Raw genomic sequence first — 19470 nt, 5'->3', positions numbered from 1 at the left:
ATTTACAGTTTGTCTATTCTGGAGTTTTTTCTGTAAAGAGTAATAAATTCTCCTCGAACATTGCTTGAGTCTGTTCTCTGTCCTTGAGAGTTCTTTCTAAAATTCTTCTATTGTAAGACTAAGGACCTTAAGAAAACCTAATTTGTCTAGTATCATGTGCTATATCTGGCAAGGTTCCTGTACTGGTTGGTTTTATGTGTCAACTTGACATAAACTGAAAGTATCACAGAGAAAGGAGCCTCAGTTGAGGAAATGCCTCCATGAGACCCAGCTGTATGGCATTTTCTCAATTAGTGATCAACAGGGGAGGACCCAGCCCATTGAGGGAGGTGCCATCCCTGGGTTGGTAGTCTTAGATTTTATAAGAGAATAAGACAGTAAGTAATATCTCTCCATGGCATCTATATCAGCTTCTGTTTCCTGCCCTGTGTGAGTTCCAATCCTGACTTCCTTTGGTGATTAACAGCAATGTGAATGTATAAGCTGAATAAAACTTTTCCTCTCCAACTTGCTTCTTGGTCATGATGTTTTGTACAGGAATAAAAAACCTGACTAAGACAACTCTCAAGAAGAATTTGCAAAAACACTTTTGTCTACATTTTAATTACTTAGAGAACTAAGTCCTATTCCTGAATTTCTAGATAACATCAATTTTAAAATAAACATTGTCTTTATTCACAGCAGAATAAGTCACATAGATTCACAAATAAATCATATTCCTTCTCCTACTGTAAATCCCAATCTCCTATTAAATATGCAGCTTGTCCATTCTGGAGTTTTTTCTTTAAAAAAATTAATAAATTCTCCTCAAACATTGCTTGAGTCTGTTCTCTGTCCTATTCTGAATAGATCACAGGTCTTTTAATACATGAAATAGTAGTTTTGCTGAGGTCATTCTCTGCCCTACTCTAAGTTAATCCATATTGTATAAAATATTGCCATTTCAGTCTGTGGCATTGCCCTCAAAGACTATGTTTTTAAAACATGTTTGAGTCTGTTTTAAGGGTAAGTATGACTGAACCACACGGGTAGACCTAAAACCTGCAGCATCACTTAGGCCCCACCGTCCATTCAGTAAAGATTTTTTAATTGCTTATTTATGTGAGTAGAAAGTTAGCTAACTTACATAATATTTGGACCATCTTAGAACCGTGAAGCTATATAAGCATCCTGAAATTCTATCAAGGAAACTCAGTTTTAGAAAACACTAGACACACCAGATTGAGAAAAAGGTCAAACTATATCACCAAGATTCCATTAAGTGAGGGACATGTAACTACTGTATTGTCATGGATCCACCTTCATCCAGCATTTAATACCAGTAAGAAGATAAAGGACAAGAGATTCCACAATCCCTTGTATTCCTTTGTGCTGATGCAGCAGAATCATCTGTCTACCTTTCTTCATTTTGTATGTATACACCAGCATATGATCCATTTCTTGCTTTGGATCATGCTCTGTCCTTTTACCTTGATTTCTTCAGAATCATATTTAAAGCTGATAGCAACAATTTCAATGGGTTGCTCCTCATTTATTTGTCTTGTCAACTGAATATAAGAACTTGGACTTATATTAGATTGATTCTGACGCATCTGTAATCTACTGCAGTCATTTTAACCTGCATTCATTCTTTAACACACACACACATACACACACAGACACACACACACACAGACACACACACACACACACACACACACACATATATATATATATGTATATATATATATATATATAGAGAGAGAGAGAGAGAGGAGAAAAAAGAAAGAAAATATATATTTACTATGTTTTTGATATATGTGGCAATATCCATAAACATTGGTAAAAACATATAATCATTTGCGTCAGGTGAGATACCAAGGTAAAGAGAAGACTCTCAGGAATATACATGACTAAAAGTATTTTAGTACTCAGAAATGACCAGTAATTTTATTGAGATCAGTGTATGCCCTACTCTACCCACTCTACATTACTCATTGATATATAATAGGGAATTTTTTTGAACAATGCATTGTGTGGGCAGTATAGAGGAGGAAACAGCCCAATGACCTTCAATTTTCTTAACAAATTCTGTGTCCTAAAATACTGAACATTTTATCATGACAGAAGTCTACATGATTGTTCTAATCATCCCTTCATGTAGAACAAAATTTTCAACAAACACCCAAAAACGTATCTTAAATATTTTCATTGTAAGAAGATAGTTTCAATTCTTCTTAAATTGAACACACACAAATTGTTCAATATCCAGCCAACATTTCTTATACTTTTCATAGTCTGTTAATGTGAAATAGTTTATTATGCCTGTAATTAAAAATAATAAAATTATATTACTATACTTTTCTGAATTTTTACAGCAATCATGTCTATTAGAATGTAGAAGACAGTTTAAGCATAACCAGTAGGAATGAATATTGATCTGTTCCATTTGTTACAGATGTAAACTTTGTCTTTAAAGATGACATCAATGAAGCAGATTGCCTGAAGGTACAACTCAAGTTCCTTCTTTAAATTCTGTGTAATTGATATATAATATGTATATGATATGTAATATCATGATATGTATAAAATATATAATATGATATATAACATGTAATAAAGTGCCCTGGTTATCAGGTACAGATAGTGTACCTCTTTTTCCACTTAGTTTTAGTTCAGTGTGCTAAGTATAAACTAGTGTTTTTTGATGAGAGGTTGGAAACTTCTTAGCTACTAGTGGATTTGGTTAGTAACTCATGTTCTCTTAAGGAACAGCAAAACTGTAATGACTTTTCTTTACTAACTTTCTACTTTTTTCTACATAAATCAGCTCCAGCTGTCAACAATGGGTTAACTAAGAGTAACTACCACAAATTATATCTACAAACCCCTGTATTTATAAACAGTAAGCACTAACCTATGTTGTTAGGACTTGTGTGAAATTTAATCAAACCTCATTTAGCCTCAAATTACTACCATGTCAGAGATATAGGAATAAATTTTACTGCAGTTAAGCTTTGGTTACTTGAACAATTTCCAATAGCTGGTATAAAAAGTAATTTCCTGCTGATGGCATTAACACAGGGATATGTGCAATTAATCTGTCCATTCACAAACTGTCATAAAATTAGATGTGAAATATATTGAAAATAGTGAAAAAAGGGCATAGACATAATGTTCATTGCTGTCAATGATGTCTCCTGGGCATTTCTTTTGTTCCTCTGTGACACTATAACATATCTTTGACATCTTTGCATGTTCATAAGCATACACTAGTAACATTAGACAAGTCCAATATCCTTAAAAGTCTATACAAAGAAGGATGCCCAAGGAGAATCAATCGTATTTGATATTTAGTAGTTTTTTATTATGAGACATAGTGCTCTGACAGGCAAAACTGATTTAGTACATGTAAAATCCCCTGCCTTGATCAAGCCATGAAGTGAAGGAGCACAAACCATGGTTTTGGTATCACTTGTTTAATGCACTTGCTCTACTATGCTGAGTGACTAACTCCTCAGAAACACAAGCACCCAATAAATCTGAGTGAATTTATTATATTGGTTGGTGTTGGGGAATTCTTCTGTTGAACTCTTAGCACAGTTCATTAATTCTATGCTGTTTGGGCCTCTGAATTTATAAATAAGAGCATCATCAAATTATGGCAACAGAGCCATATAGTTAAATAATTCTTTCAGTGATTTATCTTTTGCTTTGAATGAGCAGTAGTCCATGAAAATCAGAAAAAAATGTAGGTGATACTATGGACTGAAAATTCTGCTTGGGATGTGGAAAAAGCAATGTCACTTTTCAGCAACAGATGATTCTTTGTATATGACATTTCAGGTAAATTTGACTGGAATACTCCACAGGATGCTTGAGGGATAAAGGGTGAAATGTGATCAGTTAGGAGATGCAGGTGCAGCAGCTGTTATGTTTACTGTGGTACAAGTGGTCAGAGTTAATAGAAGACAATGAGTTGAACTTGTTTGAAGACAATAGGTGCAAGGTGAGGGAACAAAAATGGAAATAGGGGAGAATCTCAAATATCTACTGTGGTCCAGTGGGCAGGGTTACAGATTCAGAGTCACCAACAGCAGCAGGTAAGTCTGTTAAGGACCTGGGAAGGAGTTGGAGTGTAATTTGCGATCCTGTCATGGGGACTGGACAGATAGATGTGTTATTATCTTCTATACTTGTGACTCCAAAGGAGACTTGTTGAACACTGATATCAGGGTTGCTCTCTGACATGTCAGATCCAGATTTATTCTTCCAAAATCTGAGGCTTGCGTTTTGTCTTTCATATTCTTGTTGAAGACATCTTACTAGGACGGGGAATGCAAAATCCTTGTGATTTGTAATTTGTCTTTTGATGTTCCACCATTTACTTCGCAGCCATTGTGGTGAACGAACACTCTCCCATCCTTTAGCTAATTCATCCCAGCGAATTTCACTTTCATCAGCTACATCAAGCTCTGCTAGCCTGAGGATGAGAGTGACTTCATCTTTCCTTGTCCATTCAATACCTCCAGTCTGTTTCCAGTTCAGATAATTGAGCCATTTAGCACGACACTGCTTTGCTGAGCGAGTACCCACTTGTTGAGCCACTGTTGCCCAACACACACCCTGAGTGACTTTCTCATCCACCTCCGTGCCTGTCAACTCATGAACCGCATCTCCAAGAATCTGTTCTTCTTCTTCGGTCCATTTCCCCGCGTTGCAAGCATCCTTCATTAGTCGCCACCGATCTTTGACAGAAGACGGACTTCTTCCCATGGCGGCCCCTATTGTTATCCAGTCATTGCCATGCTTCTGCCAGAGCTCCTTAAGCTTCTCTATTTCCTCAGGGCTGTACTTACCCACATGGTTCCTGTCATCATACATTCGGATTACTCTTCTATATATTGAAAACAAAGGTCGATTCAGACCAAATGAGATAGACCTGTAGAAATCTTTTCTTTTACCCTTTGACATCTTAAAAATGATTTCTGCAGGATTCTCTACTCCATGTTCCTTCATATACTGTTCAATGTTGCTCATCAAAATATTTGTTTCTTCCTTAGTCCACATCCCCTGCTTCCATTTATGTCCTTGGTTAGCTAGAGCATCCTTAACTTCTTTACCTGTGAACCATGTTTGGCTAACTATTGACTGTTCCACATTAGCCAATGAAAATACTTCATGTGGAGTGACATTCTGTATAATCTGGAATGGCATCATAGATGCTGCAGCAACCTCTTCACCTGCCATTTGTGTGACTGTGCTTGTGACCAAATCAAAGCTCTGCTGTATTTCCTGTAGTGGGAATGCAACAGCTGATATGCAAGGAGTTGAATCAACTTCTGGAGACAAACAAGGCCTCTTAAGCAGAGGTTCAGTATGATTTTCCCTTTCATCAGCCCCATTTTGAAGGCAAGGAATGAGGTTCCTGCTTGTGTCCTCAATAACAAAGACAGATTTCACAACCTGATGTGCTACTTCCTCAGAAACCTCTTCACATGTGCTCATCCTCAAATCTAGTCACAGGTAGATCAGCTGCTTTCCATAGAATCAAGCCTCATTCCTTTAATCTGGATAATATAAAAATGGTGCTATTTGTAGCACTTGCCTGTTTGACATTAGTGAGCACTCATTTAGCTAGAATTGAGAGTCTGATATCCCAGTAAAAATTGCTGGCATTAGTGATGTTGACCTTATCTTTTCTTCTGGTCTAGTTGTCAATGCCCAATGGTAATGTCCTGAGAGTATAGGACAAGTTCAAGTGTCTCTGCAATATTTAAGTACAGAAACTTCAGAGAACTGCTGATTTATTTCAATATACCTTTCAATGCTGAAAAATAAAAATATTAGTTATCCATTAATTGATGCATAGAAAGATTTTATATTTTCATTGTATTTATTTACCAAACATATACCAACACTAAAATGAACTTTGGCATCTCTGTCAACTGAATTTAGAATATAGAAAAATTTAGGTACTAAGAGACTTTCCCACTTCACTTCTATAAAAATGTAAAAATTTCACCAGTGACCTCCTGAAGGAAGGTAAGTCTGACTTTCAGAAACCAAGGATCCTCAGATAATAGAACATTACAGTACCCAAGTTCATCAAAATATTTAAAAAATATTGTAATTTAACTTGTTCATGTGGAAGAGTTTAATAGCAGTGTGCTTTTTGTTTCGCATTTTTGCACAATAAAGGATATGCACAAAACAAACCACAGAAAGTGGGAAAGATACCATAAAACCTTGTAGTCTGACAAGTAACAGTGTTACAAAAAGTAAATGTATGTTGAATGTATCTGACACTGATTTAATACGACAAATATTTATTTATAATAAAAAAGACAGTGGCCTTCATACTGAGTTTAATATTTCACTAGCATTATCTTGTAGTTAATCATGCTCTTATATGTGTGTGCATGTATAAACACCTTTTCTAAAAATCATAACATAAATTATTCAATTTCATGTTTCTCTGATGATCTTTTGATAACGTGTATTCAAAACTAATGTGGATGAGTGCAATACTTTGTCTTGTTTTATTGGCATTTATATCACAACATTTAAAACATTTTTAGGGTATTATTTTCATTTTTTCTGTTATGTAGGAAGATGAAATTTTTATGCCATTGTTTATGTGTTCTACCTGTATTTTGAGTCTTCATAATGTATTTGATATGTTGCCTATTTGTTAACTAACACTTTATAACACATTTTGATATTTATATTTTCAGTCTCCACTTATCATTTGAGTGAAAGGAACACTGAATACTTCAGTACTACATTAATCAATGTGAGAATTTGTGTTATATATTTATGTAAGTTATTGTCCAAATACTATTAGCTCTGTAAGAAATAAATTATGGACATTTCAATTTGACACTAAAACGCAGTCAATTTCAAGACATCCTCACAGTGGAGATATTAGACCTTTATAACATATAAAGTATACAGCCTTCTCAAAGTATAGATGGAAATTTAATTGTGGTGTATAATATAAAACCTTAAATATGTTTATGTACAAAATAAATATCCATATTAATTTCATGTATATTATGAAAATACTAATCACAATGACAATAATATTGGATGAATTATTAATTATGCATATTACAGTATAATGCCACAAAGAATTTCTATATTAATGCTTTGAGAGGATTAATTACATAGTGAACAAATAATCAGGGTGCGGCAGTTCATAGTTGAACCTGAAATATGTTGAGAGTGAAGATGGAGATAGGTGACGTCTGGGGAATCTGAAAGACACGCCTAAGATGACTGTCATTTTTAAAGGAAGGATTCCTAGTAAACTTACAATTCCAAAAATTTTTGACCACACCTTGAAAAATTAATTAAACAAGACAAACATTTCTTTGAAATACTAGGATTGGCTTAGTTTCAGATAACACATATGCTGTTGTTATATATAAATTTAAACATAATATTAAACACTGTTATAATTATAAAGATGCTATGAGATTGAATATATTTATTGTAAACATGGTGTCATATTTACTAAGCTATTATGAGATTAAAATATATGTAATAAAATTAAAGAGTAAAAATATTATAAGTAATAAAATGATTATACTATATGTGAGAAACTAATGAAAGGATATTATAAGAATTATTCCTAAGTGAAACAAATATAGCACTAAATGTATACATGAAGTAACCTTATCAAATCTATCATAGTATTGAAAAGGAAATACATTAGTATGTTGTGAAATATTTTTTGATTGGAGATTGTATAATTTAATTTTTATTGTTAACTTGAGAACCATCAAGAGACACCTGGGAAGAGTGTCTAAATTCAGTGATTCCTCAGATCAGACTCTCCGGTTGTAATGTATTTAAGAAATTATCTTAACTAATGACTGAAGGGAGAGGACCCAGCTCACTGTGGGCAGTGTCATTCCTATCCATGTGGATTATATAAAAAAAAAAAAGAAACTATACATGATCCTTAAGCCTTTTTTTACATCCTTACTTCAGGTTGGGTACTCTAATTTATTCCACCAACCCCATCCACTGCAAAGAAAAATCATATTTTTATCCCTATCCAGAAAGCCCTAAATATTCCACCCAGCTGATTTTCATCTATCCAGAATACTACACCCATCCCTGGTTCACACACATGATGATCCTTTCTTAGGGAGACGTAAGTTTTTACCACCAACAATACCCATCTAAAATACGAAAATGGTCCCTCTCTAGAGAGGATCACTACACCTATACCAGAAAATCCACTCAACCATGAGACATTCCAGAAGACCATGTTTAAGTCCATGATATTATGATCCTTGCTACACTCCTTTGGTTGAAACCATAACACATGCTGCTAACTCCATGTAACCTACCAACAGATCTCATATTTACATTAGAAAGCTGAGATTTCTTACACTAATTTAACTCTTACTCAAAGCACACACCGGGCCCCATCACTAGGCTGACCCTAAACTATCCTTGCCAGCTGTACCCATCCCTGAAATTAGAGCAGTTTTCTTATCCAGAAAGGGTACTACACTTATACTAGCATGGGGTGAATCATTACTACTTCTGAAATGCAATTGAAAAATCAACATAGAATTACCTAGAAACTGAAATCTCAGATTCATATAGCTTGACAACCATGTGACTAGTTGAAGTAATAGGACACAGACCTTAAAATGCCAATTCAACTAAAAAGGATACGATTTCCATACCAAGGAATGGCACCACTGACCTAACTCCAGATGAAAACATTTCACTGTAAATACACAATCACAAATGATCAGAACACTAAATATATACCAAAAGTCAATCTTCTCATAGTAATAGTCCTGAGCAAAGTGACCTAATTTTTTATAAGACAATGATTTCAAAATAGCAATAATGAATATTGATAAAGAAGAAAGAAGGATATAAACAAATTCCATAATAATGACAGAGAACACAGTTGAATGAAATAATGTAGACAATTCAACATTCTAAAACATAATTTAACAAAGAGCTAAAATATCTGTAAAAAGCAAGAACTAAATAAGAATTGAAATACAAAAAAAGAACCAAAACAAGCAACAAAAAACAACAATTCGAATTACTCAGAGGAAAGACTCATCTGTTAGATTTCTTTTACCAAGATGAATAGAGAATATCAGGCTTTGAACACAAGTTAAAGGGATTGGGTCATTTAGTCAAAATGAAAACAACTTCATATAGACAAAGCAAACAAACAAACAAACAACCCCACAGGATCTCTGAGAAACTATAAAAATCAAACCTAAAAAGAATAAGATTTGCAGACCCCGTGAGAGAGAGACCCAACCGCCTGGTCAGGTGGGCACTCCTGAGGCTGCAGAGCAGAAGAGACCACCACCACTGCTCACCCCTGCCCACATCCCTGGCCCAAGAGGAAACTGTATAAGGCCTCTGGGCTCCCGTGGGGGAGGGCCCAGGAGCGGCTGGACACCTGCCTGTGACACCACCGGAACCTGAAGGAAACAGACCGGATAAACAGTTCTCTGCACCCAAATCCCGTGGGAGGGAGAGCTAAACATTCAGAGAGGCAGAAAAGCCAGGGAAACCAGAAGAGACTGCTCTCTGCACACACATCTCGGACGCCAGAGGAAAAAGCCAAAGACCATCTGGAACCCTGGTGCACTGAAGCTCCCGGAAGGGGCAGCACAGGTCTTCCTGGTTGCTGCTGCTGCAGAGAGCCCGTGGGCAGCACCCCACGAGCGAACTTGAGCCTTGGGACCACAGGTAAGACCAAATTTTCTGCTGCAAGAAAGCTGCCTGGTGAACTCAAGACACAGGCCCACAGGAAGAGCTGAAGACCTGGAGAGAGGAAAAACTACACGCCCGAAGCAGAACACTCTGTCCCCATAACTGACTGAAAGAGAGGAAAACAGGTCTACAGCACTCCTGACACACAGGCTTATAGGACAGTCGAGCCACTGTAAGAAATGGCAGAACAAAGTAACACTAGAGATAATCTGATGGCGAGAGGCAAGCACAGGAACCCAAGCAACAGAAACCAAGACTACATGGCACCATCGGAGCCCAATTCTCCCATCAAAACAAACATGGAATATCCAAACACAACAGAAAGGAAGATCTAGTTTCAAAATCATTTTTGATCATGATGCTGGAGGACTTCAAGAAAGACGTGAAGAACTCCCTTAGAGAACAAATAGAAGCCTACAGAGAGGAATTGCAAAAATTCCTGAAAGAATTCCAGGAAAACATAAATAAACAAGTAGAAGCCCATAGAGAGGAGACACAAAAATCCCTGAAAGAATTCCAGGAAAAGACAATCAAACAGTTGAAGGAATTGAAAATGGAAATAGAAGCAATCAAGAAAGAACACATGGAAACAACCCTGGATATAGAAAACCAAAAGAAGAGACAAGGAGCTGTAGATACAAGCTTCACCAACAGAATACAAGAGATGGAAGAGAGAATCTCAGGAGCAGAAGATTCCATAGAAATCATTGACTCAACTGTCAAAGATAATGTAAAGTGGAAAAAGCTACTGGTCCAAAACATACAGGAAATACAGGACGCAATGAGAAGATCAAACCTAAGGATAATAGGTATAGAAGAGAGTGAAAAATCCCAGCTCAAAGGACCAGTAAATGTCTTCAACAAAATCATAGAAGAAAACTTCCCTAACCTTAAAAAAGAGATACCCATAGACATAAAGAAGCCTACAGAACTCCAAATAGATTGGACCAGAAAAGAAACACCTCCCGTCACATAATTGTCAAAACACCAAACACACAAAATAAAGAAAGAATATTAAAAGCAGTAAGGGAAAAATGTCAAGTAACATATAAAGGGAGACCTATCAGAATCACACCAGACTTCTCGCCAGAAACTATGAAGGCCAGAAGATCCTAGACTGATGTCATACAGTCCCTAAGAGAACACAAATGCCAGCCCAGGTTACTGTATCCAGCAAAACTGTCAATTAACATTGATGGAGAAACCAAGATATTCCATGACAAAACCAAATTTATACAATATCTTTCTACAAATCCAGCACTACAAAGGATAATAAATGGTAAAGCCCAACATAAGGAGGCAAGCTATACCCTAGAAGAAGCAAGAAACTAATTGTTTTGGCAAAAAAACAAAGAGAATGAAAGCACACAAACATAACCTCACATCCAAATATGAATATAATGAGAAGCAATAATCACTATTCCTTAATATCTCTCAATATCAATGGCCTCAACTCCCCAATAAAAAGACATAGATTAACAAACTGGATACGTAACGAGGACCCTGCATTCTGCTGCCTACAGGAAACACACCTCAGAGACAAAGACAGACACTACCTCAGAGTTTAAGGCTGGAAAACAAATTTCCAAGCAAATGGTCAGAAGAAGCAAGCTGGAGTAGCCATTCTAATATCAAATAAAATCAATTTCCAACTAAAAGTCATCAAAAAAGATAAGGAAGGACACTTCATATTCATCAAAGGAAAAATCCACCAAGATGAACTCTCAATCCTAAATATCTATGCCCCAAATACAAGGGCACCTACATACGTAAAAGAAACCTTACTAAAGCTCAAAACACACATTGCACCTCACACAATAATAGTGGGAGATTTCAACACTCCACTCTCATCAATGGACAGATCATGGAAACAGAAATTAAGCAGTGATGTCGACAGACTAAGAGAAGTCATGAGCCAAATGGACTTAAGGGATATTTATAGAACATTCTATCCTAAAGCAAAAGGATATACCTTCTTCTCAGCTCCTCATGGTACTTTCTCCAAAATTGACCATATAATTGGTCAAAAAACGGGCCTCAACAGGTACATAAAGATAGAAATAATCCCATGTGTGCTATCAGACCACCACGGCCTAAAACTGGTCTTCAATAACAATAAGGGAAGAATGCCCACATGTACGTGGAAATTGAACAATGCTCTACTCAATGATAACCTGGTCAAGGAAGAAATAAAGAAAGAATTTAAAAACTTTTTAGAATTTAATGAAAATGAAGGTACAACATACCCAAACTTATGGGACACAATGAAAGCTGTGCTAAGAGGAAAACTCATAGCGCTGAGTGCCTGCAGAAAGAAACAGGAAAGAGCATATGTTAGCAGCTTGACAGCACAGCTAAAAGCTCTAGAACAAAAAGAAGCGAATACACTCAGGAGGAGTAGAAGGCAGGAAATAATCAAACTCAGAGCTGAAATCAACCAAGTAGAAACAAAAAGGACCATAGAAAGAATCAACAGAACCAAAAGTTGGTTCTTTGAGAAAATCAACAAGATAGATAAACCCTTAGCCAGACTAACGAGAGGACACAGAGAGTGCGTCCAAATTAACAAAATCAGAAATGAAAAGGGAGACATAACTACAGATTCAGAGGAAATTCAAAAAATCATCAGATCTTACTATAAAAACCTATATTCAACAAAACTTGAAAATCTTCAGGAAATGGACAATTTCCTAGACAGATACCACGTACCGAAGTTAAATCAGGAACAGATAAACCAGTTAAACAACCCCATAATTCCTAAGGAAATAGAAGCAGTCATTAAAGGTCTCCCAACCAAAAAGAGCCCAGGTCCAGACGGGTTTAGTGCAGAATTCTATCAAACCTTCATAGAAGACCTCATACCAATATTATCCAAACTATTCCACAAAATTGAAACAGTTGGAGCCCTACCAAATTCCTTCTATGAAGCCACAATTACTCTTATACCTAAACCACACAAAGACACAACAAAGAAAGAGAACTTCAGACCAATTTCCCTTATGAATATCGACGCAAAAATACTCAATAAAATTCTGGCAAACCGAATTCAAGAGCACATCAAAACAATCATCCACCATGATCAAGTAGGCTTCATCCCAGGCATGCAGGGATGGTTTAATATACGGAAAACCATCAACGTGATCCATTATATAAACAAACTGAAAGAACAGAACCACGTGATCATTTCATTAGATGCTGAGAAAGCATTTGACAAAATTCAACACCCCTTCATGATAAAAGTCCTGGAAAGAATAGGAATTCAAGGCCCATACCTAAACATAGTAAAAGCCATATACAGCAAACCAGTTGCTAACATTAAACTAAATGGAGAGAAACTTGAAGCAATCCCACTAAAATCAGGGACTAGACAAGGCTGCCCACTCTCTCCCTACTTATTCAATATAGTTCTTGAAGTTCTAGCCAGAGCAATCAGACAACAAAAGGAGATCAAGGGGATACAGTTCGGAAAAGAAGAAGTCAAAATATCAGTATTTGCAGATGACATTATAGTATATTTAAGTGATCCCAAAAGTTCCACCTGAGAACTACTAAAGCTGATAAACAACTTCAGCAAAGTGGCTGGGTATAAAATTAACTCAAATAAATCAGTTGCCTTCCTCTATACAAAAGAAAAACAAGCCGAGAAAGAAATTAGGGAAACGACACCCTTCATAATAGACCCAAATACTATAAAGTACCTCGGTGTGACTTTAACCAAGCAAGTAAAGGATCTGTACAATAAGAACTTCAAGACACTGAAGAAGGAAATTGAAGAAGACCTCAGAAGATGGAAAGATCTCCCATGCTCATGGATTGGCAGGATTAATTTAGTAAAAATGGCCATTTTACCAAAAGCAATCTACAGATTCAATGCAATCCCCATCAAAATACCAATCCAATTCTTCAAAGAGTTAGACAGAACAATTTGCAAATTCATCTGGAATAACAAAAAACCCAGGATAGCTAAAGCTATCCTCAACAATAAAAGGACTTCAGGGGGAATCACTATCCCTGAACTCAAGCAGTATTACAGAGCAATAGTGATAAAAACTGCATGGTATTGGTACAGAGACAGACAGATAGACCAATGGAATAGAATTGAAGACCCAGAAATGAACCCACACACCTATGGTCACTTGATTTTTGACAAAGGAGCCAAAACCATCCAATGGAAAAAAGATAGCATTTTCAGCAAATGGTGCTGGTTCAACTGGAGGGCAACATGTAGAAGAATGCAGATCGTTCCATCCTTATCACCCTGTACAAAGCTTAAGTCCAAGTGGATCAAGGACCTCCACATCAAACCAGACACACTCAAACTAATAGAAGAAAAACTAGGGAAGCATCTGGAACACATGGGCACTGGAAAAAATTTCCTGAACAAAACACCAATGGCTTATGCTCTAAGATCAAGAATCGACAAATGGGATCTCATAAAACTGCAAAGCTTCTGTAAGGCAAAGGACACTGTGGTTAGGACAAAATGGCAACCAACAGATTGGGAAAAGATCTTTACCAATCCTACAAGAGATAGAGGCCTTATATCCAAAATATACAAAGAACTCAAGAAGTTCGACCGCAGGGAAACAAATAACCCTATTAAAAAATGGGGCTCAGAGCTAAACAAAGAATTCACAGCTGAGGAATGCCGAATGGCTGAGAAACACCTAAAGAAATGTTCAACATCTTTAGTCATAAGGGAAATGCAAATCAAAACAACCCTGAGATTTCACCTCACACCAGTGAGAATGGCTAAGATCAAAAACTCAGGTGACAGCAGATGCTGGCGAGGATGTGGAGAAAGAGGAACACTCCTCCATTGTTGGTGGGATTGCAGACTGGTAAAACCATTCTGGAAATCAGTCTGGAGGTTCCTCAGAAAATTGGACATTGAACTACGTGAGGATCCAGCTATACCTCTCTTGGGCATATACCCAAAAGATGCCTCAACATATAAAAGAGACACGTGCTCCACTATGTTCATCGCAGCCTTATTTATAATAGCCAGAAGCTGGAAAGAACCCAGATGTCCTTCAACAGAGGAATGGATACAGAAAATGTGGTACATCTACACAATGGAATATTACTCAGCTATCAAAAACAACGACTTTTGAAATTCGTAGGCAAATGGTTGGAACTGGAAAATATCATCCTGAGTGAGCTAACCCAATCACAGAAAGACATACACGGTATGCACTCATTGATAAGTGGCTATTAGCCCAAATGCTTGAATTACCCTAGATCCCTAGAACAAACGAAACTCAAGACGGATGATCAAAATGTGAATGCTTCACTCCTTCCTTAAATGAGGAAAAAGAAAACCCTTGGCAGGGAAGGGAGAGGCAAAGATTAAAACAGAGACTGAAGGAACACCCATTCAGAGCCTGCCCCACATGTGGCCCGTACATATACAGCCACCCAATTAGACAAGATGGATGAAGCAAAGAAGTGCAGACCGACAGGAGCCGGATGTAGATCTCTCCTGAGAGACACAGCCAGAATACAGCAAATACAGAGGGGAATGCCAGCAGCAAACCACTGAACTAAGAATAGGTCCCCCGTTGAAGGAATCAGAGAAAGAACTGGAAGAGCTTGTAGGGGCTCGAGACCCCAAAAGTACAACAATGTTAAGCAACCAGAGCCTCCAGGGACTAAGCCACTACCTAAATACTATACCTGGACTGACCCTGGACTCTGACCCCATAGGTAGCAATGAATATCCTAGTAAGAGCACCAGTGGAAGGGGAAGCCCTGGGTCCTGCTAAGACTGAACCCCCAGTGAACTAGACTATGGGGGGAGGGCGGCAATGGGGGGAGGGTTGGGAGGGGAACACCCATAAGGAAGGGGAGGGGGGAGGGGGATTTGCCCGGAAACCGGGAAAGGGAATAACACTTGAAATGTATATAAGAAATACTCAAGTTAATAAAAAAAATAATAATTAGAAAAAAAAAGAATAAGTTTTAAATGATAAGGTATCCAGCTCAAAAGCTTAGAATATATTTTCAAGAAAAACATAGAAGAAAACATCCCCACGGTAAGAAACGAAATGTCAACCAATGCCCAAGAGATATACAAAACACAAAATAGTCAGAATTTGAAAAGGAACTCTTTATATTGCAAAATATTCAAAACACTAAGTGTATGAAACAAAGAAATAATAATAAACATTACAAAGGGAATGATTGAGTCACATATAAAAGGAGGCCCATCAAAATAATAGTGGATTTTCCACTGCTGGAGACTGTGAAAACCAGAAGGGAGTGGGTTCTACAAGTTCTGAAAGCACATAGGTGCTACTAGGCCAGACTATTATACCAAGAAAACAATAGTCATAATTGAAGGAGAATGGAAAATATTCTGTGGTAGGTTGAATATGCTTGGACCAGGGGGTGACACTAGTAGTATAGGTGGCCTTGTTGGAGTAAATGTGGACTTGTTGGAGGAAGTATGTCACTTTAGAGGTGGACTTTGAGACCATTCTTCTAGGTGCCTGGAAGCCAGTCTTTTCCTGTCTACCTTTAGAACATGGTGTTGAAGTCTCAGCTCCTCCAGTGCCATGCCTGCCTGGATACTGCCATATGCTTTCCAGACATAATGATAATGGATGGAACGTCTGAAACTCTAAGCTAATTAAATGCTGTCCTTTTATAAGAGTTTCTTTGTTCATGGTGTCTCTTCAGAGCAAGTGGGAACCCTACCTAAAACAGATGTTTGGTACCAGGGACTGCAGCATTGCTGTGACATCTCTGAGCAGTTATTTGTTTGGGGGGAAATGTATTTGGGGACGTTGGATTTGGGAAACAATGGGATGCTTTAAGTGGAGCTAAATGCACCATGCTAGTAGGACTATGAAAGAGTAGTGCTGAGGGTGATTTGAATTGTTTGGCCCTTGCTTGAAGTTTCAAAGGAGAGGAATTTTAGCATCTTGACTGGAGATTGCTTTTATGATGTTTTGGTGAAGAATATGGCTCCTTTTCAGCATTTTCTGGGGAGTCTTCCTGAAGCTAAGGTAAAGAGATTCAGGTTGGTTGCACTGAGGAAGGAGGTCTCAAAAAATCCTAGCATAGATTTTACCCTGTGGCTTACTCTTTTGAAAAGCATACTGATGAGGCATAATAAACCAAGAAAGGGAAAATACACAATATATCATTCAAACAATAAAGAGGCACTAGAAAGTAAAATGGAGATGAATCATATGTTCAAGGAGATAAACAAATTAAGGGACTGGTGACTTCAGGGCAAGATCCTACCCAGTAAAGCTTGTTTATGTGTCTGCAATTGAAAAAAAAGGATAGTTATAGCATGTTAGTCATCATTACTTGGTTGTTATTTTCATTTGGACTTTTAAACTTATATGAACAACAAACCAGAAAATGAATGGCACACCTAAGATACAAATATCAATGCTGAAATATATAGGCTTTTGATCCAGATCTTGAGGTACAGAGGCCCTTAAGAGCTTAGATCTAGGAAAGGTGGTATACACCTTTAATCCCAGGAGACAGAGTCAAAGAGAACTCTGAATTCAATGCCAGCCAGGTACAGATCAATTTCTAGAGAAAGAAAAACTTAGGCCGAAGCATTGTGGTCCATGGTTTTATTCCTAGAACTCTGAATGCAGAGGCATACAGATAGATCTGTGAGTCTACTGTGTCATGTTCCAAGATAACAAGGGTAAGGGAGTTAATGAAACCATTGAAAACAGAAAGCTAAGTAGAGAAGGAGCAGGATTTTAAAATATCTTCTTCTGTGACACAAACACAGCTACAAAACACAGGTGGGCTAGATAGTGTCTCTTACTATAACTATCTTCCTCTAACTTGCCCAATGTCCGCAGTGCTAACTGGAGGTACTGCTGTGAAAAGTCCCAAGGCAAGAAGGCATAGAGCATGCCAGTGCTGTCTCTGCTCTTAGACCAACCCACTGGTAAGCAGATCACTCCTGCAGCCTGCTTTGTTTCAAGTAGGAGTCTCAGTTCCCGAGAAGTCGCCTGTGTAGTCCTGGCTCCAACATAGACATCCCCTCAGCTCCAACTGGAAGGCTAGGAGCACAGCATAACTGTTAGGGCTTGCCTGCTTGATGCAACGGGTGACTTCATCCAGTTTGGGCTAATCCAGTGGGTCAAAACATATTTGGCAAACCTCTATCCTTCTTTGGCAAACCTCTATCCTTCAAAATATTTGCATTGAAATTCATAACAGTAGCAAAATTATAGTTATGAAAACAAAATAATGTTATTTTGGGGGTCACAACAGCATGAGAAAGTGTATTAAAGGGTTGCAGCATCAGGAAAGCTGAAAACCACTGCTCTATAGCATTAACTTCAGTGGGTGTTAATGTATCCACCTATGTCTGCTTGAGTTGGGGCCCCTTTCTCCAGGGCTTGGAGCAAGGCAGATAACCTGGTCTCCTAGATGACTTCAGTTCTTTGTCATGCCAGTAGAAACCAGAACAGACCTAATCTTGACAGATTGCTGCAGTTTTCCTTACAAATTCTGAACAATGTCACAGATTAGTTGTAGCCCAACTGACTTACTATAACAAATCAGGTTTCACCAGTCATGTGCCCTTCCCAAACAGAACAAGGTCACTTTATTAATCCCTTGTTGGAAAAGGGTACACTTTGGCTTTAGTGATAACCTGGTTTCTTGGTGAACAATCATACCCTACTGTAACCGTCTACGTTCCTCATTGGACCATCTTACACACTTCCTTTTAGTTCTTAGGATGTAACAGGTTCTGTGGCTTCTCAACTAGTCCTGCTAGCACTAGAGAAGGTAGGTCAGGTAGCCAAGGCCTTGTTTGCTCATGGCATTGTTTCCAGTGAGAAAGCTGACAATGGGTACCCAGCACCTGAGATGTTGCATCAAGGCAAAAAACATAAGCAGAAAAAAACCCCAAACTGGTGCTTTCATAGCCTGAACTCAGGTTTTGAACTCTAGTAAGAATATGGAAGTTGGATGTTTTCTTCTAGTCTCATGAGGCACATTCCTAAGAGAGTATTGTCAAGTCAACCAAAATTGTGCAATTGTGCTTTCCTATTAAATGTGCTCATTAAATGTGGGTAGCCTGTCGGTGCTAGCAAGAGCTCCTGGCAGAGGAGTTGCACGAGTGCAAGTGCAGAGGTTTTACTATTTTCTTTTCAGCTGCATCCAGGACCAGCCACCAAGCTTCTAACTGGCTGACGTCAGTTAACCATTTAATGCCATGGCATGAAGCAAACAAGGAGCTGAGGTCTTGGTTTTCTTAATGGATGTATTTCTGTGGTACAGTCCACTTCAGTGTTACAGATTGTGTTCTTGGTATAGCTGGCTCTACCTATCCCTGGAGAATTTTCACTGTGTTGTGTTGCTTGCTTACTTTATAACCAGTGCACCCTTCTCTCAGCAAAGATAGAAATGAATTTGTGGTGGTGTAATGCCTATGCAACAGAAAAAGAAGGTACAATTTGGGCACAATCAGAGAAAAAATTAACATTTTGTATTTTGTGTGGGAAAAGAGCAGTAGAATGAGCAAAGCATGAGCCCTTGAGGTTTTGTCAGTTTTAGACCTTGTGAGTTTTTCTACAAATCCATTCTGACCAACCCTCAAGTACCCCTCAACTTTTAGGACTGAAGAACTGTTTAAGTCCCCGCTAATCTCAGCCAAGGGGTGGCCAGAATGCTACTTAAAGGTTCCGTACATGGGGATATTCCCTTTTCCCCCCACACCTTCTGTCC

The 19470-nt window shown here is 37.9% G+C and overlaps 1 pseudogene across 2 annotated transcripts in view; it reads right to left on the bottom strand.

The window, feature by feature from the left end:
- Window positions 1-3324: 3324 nt before the first annotated feature.
- The window catches only part of Dmtf1l2 (cyclin D binding myb like transcription factor 1 like 2), a 44123-nt pseudogene continuing 27977 nt past the window's right edge, over window positions 3325-19470 (bottom strand). For both annotated transcript variants that reach the window (XR_015646642.1, XR_015646643.1), the window contains exon 3: window positions 3325-5809. The product of XR_015646642.1 is annotated as a cyclin D binding myb like transcription factor 1 like 2, transcript variant X1 (transcript). The remainder of the gene's footprint in view (window positions 5810-19470) is intronic.

Source organism: Rattus norvegicus, chromosome X, assembly GCF_021556685.1.
Source record: "Rattus norvegicus strain SHRSP/BbbUtx chromosome X, alternate assembly SHRSP_T2T, whole genome shotgun sequence".
Lineage (NCBI taxonomy): Eukaryota > Metazoa > Chordata > Mammalia > Rodentia > Muridae > Rattus > Rattus norvegicus.
This window is presented reverse-complemented; position numbering and strand designations above follow the sequence as displayed.